Source organism: Triticum aestivum, chromosome 7D, assembly GCF_018294505.1.
Source record: "Triticum aestivum cultivar Chinese Spring chromosome 7D, IWGSC CS RefSeq v2.1, whole genome shotgun sequence".
NCBI classification, from domain to species: Eukaryota; Viridiplantae; Streptophyta; class Magnoliopsida; order Poales; family Poaceae; genus Triticum; species Triticum aestivum.
The window spans coordinates 521,371,258-521,377,257 of record NC_057814.1 but is presented as its reverse complement, the minus strand read 5'-3'; positions in this window follow the sequence as shown (position 1 = coordinate 521,377,257).

The following is a 6,000-nucleotide window of genomic DNA, read 5'->3' as shown; positions in this document are numbered from 1 at the left end:
TGGTCCCGGTTCGTGCCTAGAACCGGGACAAATGGGTCCAGATGAACCGGGGCCAATGCCCACGAGGCCCCGGCCGGCCCCCTGGGCTCACGAACCGGGGCATATGCCCCCATGGGTCCCGGTTCATGACTGAACCGGGACTAATGGGCTGGCCAGGCCCGAACCAAAGCCCTATTTTCTACTAGTGTTGGAGTAATGTACATGTAAATATATGTCAATCTTGTAACCAATGCCTAGAGTAGTATGGTTCAAAATTTGAAGAACAAACACTGTCTGATGCCTATTGAAGTGGTATGGTTAATATTCACCATATATATTTTGTTTTTCAGATTCTGATGTGAGCACTAGTAAGTATCGGAGAGTCCCGAGTGGTAGGACCGAGTCGTCCGCCTCCCATCAGTCCACTCCCGAGGACGAGTCATCATCGGATGGCGATGTCGGAGTGGACTTAGATAAACCAGATCCGCTCGCTACCGAGTCGGGTGACATGGAGACCTCGGACGACTCGGGGTCTACCTTGAGCAACACTTCCAAGAGGAAGAAATCCAGGCGTGGTCCGGGGAAGGTCCCGGAACCAACTGCTGCCAGCAACCGCCTGTCATTTGCCCGACAGGAGAGGGGTAAGAAAGCATTTCATTTGCATCATATTTTGGATGCCACAGCTTTAACACTCACATATGCTTGTCTTTTATATCATGCAGTCAGTGGACATTTATCCCGACACAACCTAAGGGGACACGCCCGCCGAACCACGTCATCGGCTCCCTCTTGAGGAAGCACTTTCCTGGATTGTCCAAGCCGGGTGATGACGATCCGCCGTCGCCAGGTTCAACCTGGGAGCATTACCAACACAACAAGGATGAGCACAATGTCACCATGGCCACTCGGGTCATCAATGCTTTTTTTGTAAGTATCTTTGCTCCGACCACTGCATTTTTTCATATCCAAATCCTTGCTTGCGTGGATGGTGAGAAGATGCCATATGCTTTCTTCTACGAAACATTTGCTTGCGTGGATGGTGAGCAGCAGAAGGCGATCAAAGGCATCGTGAAATCTGCCCGAAAGATACTCTCTGACACCAAGCACACGCTGCGGTACAAAGCCGTGATGCAGTGTCGGCCGCTCGATGACAAGGAAGACTGCTTGCGAGACCAACTTGTTGCGAGAAGAATACCTGTCAGTGGTAAGTGACTACATCGGTTGCTAGTACTTTGATTCATCCCTCTTGTTCCTCAATTATTCGATTTTGTCTGACTAGGTGAAGGAACCCTGGATGAAGGACAATTGTTGGGAGGCCCTGGTTGACATGTGGTGTGACCCGGCATTGCAGGCGCAACATGTGGAGAAGGGAAATGATCGAGCCAAAATGGCAGGCCCGGCTCATGTCCAGGGGAGCCGGAACCTAACCGCTCTCAAGCAAAATATGGTATGTGGATTAAGATGTTAACTTTTTCACACGGTGCATCTTGGTTCATTAAACTTGATGGTTAATTTTGCAGGAGGCGAAGGTTGGTCACCCGGTCCACATCCTGGAAGCCTAGAAAGAAGGCCACAAGGGGAAGGATGGCGCCGAGTTCTGCAGTGAGTCGGCGGAGGAGAAGTGGGGGACCTTCAAAGAGGTCTTCCAGGAGGTGCATGGGCAAGAAGCCGAACCTACGTCCAAGCCCCTTGATCCTGAGCTTCTCATCATTGCTGGCCAGGGGAAGGGCCATGGCTGCCACCTCCTTTGCAACGGGGCGATCGCCACCTCCTCGCATCGCAAGCTGCACGAGATACGCGAGTTGAGCACCAGCTCAACTCCGTCCATACAGAGTCACCCAACCGCCGCATCACGTGAGACAGCGCGTCTCAAGGTTAGCATCCTAACCTTTCATTTATGTCCATGCCTCGAAATAGCACTGTTCCAACCTATATGAGCCTAATGCCATGTTATAGGATTTAATGGAGCAGCGGGCTGTTATCGACCGTCCATCATGTCGAAGTTATCTGGGAGGGAGTTACATATATCGACAATGACGACATACATACATGGGAAAATAATGTTATCGGGGAGGGGGTATATCGACCCCCCCCCACGTGTTGAAGTTATCGGGAGGGGGTTATATCGACAATGACAATGAACGTACATGGGAAAATAATATTATCGGGGAGGGGGTATATCGACCCCCCCTCGTGTTGAAGTTATCGGGAGAGGGGTATATCGACGACGACAGACCCGATAAAACATAAGAAAACGAAGAAGAAACAAAAAGAGGAGAAGAAGAAAAGGAATAGAGGAGAAGATCGAAGAAAAAAAAAGAAGAAAAAAAGAGGAGAAGAAGAAAGGAATAGAGGAGAGAAGAAGAAAATTATTACTATTTTTTCTTCTTCTCTTCTATTCCTTTCTTCTTCTCCTCTTGTTTTTCTTCTTTTTTCCTCTTCCTATTTATTTCTCCTCTTCTTCCTCTCCTCTTCTTCTCCTTTGTTCCTCTTCTTATTTTCCTTTTTCCTCTCATTCATAAAAAAATGTTCAAATAGAAAATTTCGAAAAAAAGTAAAGGTTTTGCCTAATGCATTGTTCATATGAATATACAAACATTTGCATATTCTACAATAATTAATATCACCAAAAAAATCTATGAACAGAAAAAATCCTAACTTTTCTAAAAATCTATCTTTTGCATATATACATGAACATATATATACACAGAGAACATATATACATACATATACACAGAGAAAATGCAAAAAAAAGATCTAAAAAAAGGACATATAAACAGATATACACACATACATATACTCATACATATACATATAATTAAGCATATAAATGTGCAGAAAAAACATGGAGGAATTAGGGGGAAGTGCCGGCCCGGACCAAGGCGACGGCAGCGCGTCGGGGTAGGGGCAGAGGCGACGGCGGCGTGGTCGGGGCAGGGGCAGAGGCGTCGGCGGCGAAGGGCGGGGCAGGGCGACGGCGACTACGGGGACGGGCCGGGGCGGCGCGCGTCGGGGCAGCGGCGCGGCTGATGGCGATGGCGCGGGCAACGGCGACGGCGACGACGGGCACGGGCGACGGCGGGGGCGGCGGGCGGCGGCGGGGCGGCGGGCGGCGTCGGCGTCGTCGGGGCGGCAACTGCTAGGTAACTCTGAAAATTTCCAAAGTGTGAACTTATATAGCAAAGCCTTTAGTCCCGGTTCGTGGCACCAACCGGGACTAAAGGTAGGCATTACTCCCGGTTGGTGCCACCAACCGGGACCAAAGCCCACTTTTCAGCAGCGCAAAGGGCGGGAAGTGGCGGCCTTTGGTCCCGGTTGGTGGCACCAACCGGGACTAAAGGGGGGGCATTGGTCCCGGTTGGTTCCACGAACCGGTACCAATGCACCCCTTTAGTCCTAGTTGGTGGCACCAACCGAAACCAAAGGCCTCTTGCTGCCTGCGTCGCGGCCAAAAGTTTAGTCCCACCTCGCTAGTTGAGAAGGGCTCGGAGTGGTTTATAAGCCCCGCTGCGGCTACTGTCTCGAACTCCTCTCTATAGCAGGTTTCTGGGCCTAACTTTGGCGCGCTGCCCGTTGAGCTCTCTAGCCCTTCTGGGCCTGTATTTGCAAACCCGAGGGTTGGAGGGCCCAGCGGACAGCGCTCCAACAATTTTTTTTGCTGTATTTAGTTTTTTTGTTTTCTTTTTTGCTTTGTTTATTTTGTTTTGTTTCTACCTACAACAAAAAACTTATTTATTTTATTTTATTTTGTTTCTAATTACTTATTTATTTTACTTTATGATAATTCTTTTTGCTATTAAAGTTTCTATCAAAAAAAGTTCTTTATGAAAATTCTTTTTGCTTTTAATGATTTTGAACAGAAAATACTTCGATAATTTTAGTTGCATCAATTTTATATGATTTTAGTTTCAATAATACTAGAGGTTTCTTATAATGTTTTGAACAGAAAATACTTTGTTAATTTTAGTTTCATAAATTTTATTAAAGTTTATTTTATTTTGTCGGAACACAAGAAGTCCGGAGTTGTAATAAGTTATTAAAAATAAAAAAGAGGCTCAATGCTCGTTGATTTGCTTCAAGCCTTTCGGAATAGTGTAGACTGCACTGCACATAGCTCCATGCAGTCTACCTCATTCCTCAAGGCTTGAAGCTAAGCAACGTGAGCATTGCGCCTCTTCTTCATCGTCTCTGCACTCAGGGCTTATAAACCGCTCCTAGTGCCTCTCAGCTAGCGAGGTGGGACTAAAAAACTGCTTATTAAGAAACTCTAGTACCGGTTCGTGCCACGAACCGGTACTAAAGGTGCTCGTGGGGCCACAGCCTCATTAGTACCGGTTCGTGGCACCAACCGGGACCAAAGGGTGGAATTGGTCCCGGTTCGTGCCACCAACCGGGACCAATGGCCTTGCACAGCGGCGTGGTGGTGAGTTTAGTCCCACCTCGCTAGCTGAGAGAGAGCCGCACCTGTTTATAAGGTGCGGTGCGCCTGAGCTGTCGAGCTCCTCTCTAAAGCAGGCTTACGGCCTAACCTCTCTGTACATGCCTGTGGGCCTACTAGGCCTTCTGCAGGCCTGAATCCTGGCGCATGGATGGGTTTCTAATCGTATTCAGGCCGTGGTGGCCCAGTAGGTGGCATAATTTTTAATTTTTGGCCTGTTATTTTTCATGCATTTACTAATTATTTTGAGCTATAAGACCCTAAAATTGAAAAGCATTTTGAATGAACTCTGAAAAGGTTGAAAGTTGGCATGGTATCATCATTTCATCCACATAGCATGTGCAAGAAAGTTGAGAGGGTTACGGCAAAAACTAGATGCACTTCGTGTACAAAACGGACAATGGAATCATACTCGTCTGTTACAAAGTTGGCATGGTATCATCATAATAGTTGCGGGAGAAAGTCTTCACTTTTTCTTTGCTTGTGTCATTTGCTTATTGTGCCGTAACCATGGATAATCTTCATCGTTTATCAAGATGCTTGGGTCAGCCTTGACTTTGAAGGGAGGAATTTCATGAAACTTTTCATAATCTTTAGACATGTCTGTCTTGCCATCCACTCCCACAATGTCCCTTTTCCCTGAAAGAACTATGTGGCGCTTTGGCTCATCGTATGATGTATTCGCTTCCTTATCTTTTCTTTTTCTCGGTCTGATAGACATGTCCTTCACATAGATAACCTGTGCCACATCATTGGCTAGGACGAACGGTTTGTTAGTGTACCCAAGATTGTTCAGATCCACTGTTGTCATTCCGTACTGTGGGTCTACTTGTACCCCGCCTCCTGACAGATTGACCCATTTGCACTTAAACAAAGGGACCTTAAAATCATGTCCGTAGTCAAGTTCCCATATGTCCTTTATGTAACCATAATATGTGTCCTTTCCCCTCTCGGTTGCTGCATCAAAGCGGACACCGCTGTTTTGGTTGGTGCTCTTTTGATCTTGGGCGATCGTGTAAAATGTATTCCCATTTATCTCGTATCTTTTGTAAGTCAATACAGTCGAAGATTGTCCCCTGGACAACGAGTACAGCTCATCACAAACAGTGGTGTCACCTCTGAGACGTGTTTCCAACCAACTGCTGAAAGTCCTGATGGGTTCACATGTAATCCAGTCGTCAAACTGCTCCGGGTGTTTGGAGCGCAGACTGTTCTTGTGTTCATCGACATACGGGGTCACCAAGGTAGAGTTCTGTAGAACTGTGTAGTGTGCTTGAGACCAAGAATATCCGTCCCTGCATATTATTGAGTCCCCTCCAAGCGTGCCTTTTCCAGTCAGTCTCCCCTCATACCGCGATTTAGGGAGACCTATCTTCTTAAGGCCAGGAATGAAGTCAACACAAAACCCAATGACATCCTCTGTTTGATGGCCCATGGAGATGCTTCCTTCTGGCCTAGCGCGGTTACGGACATATTTCATTAGGACTCCCATGAACCTCTCAAAGGGGAACATATTGTGTAGAAATACGGGCCCCAGAATGACAATCTCGTCGACTAGATGAACTAGGACGTGCGTCATGATA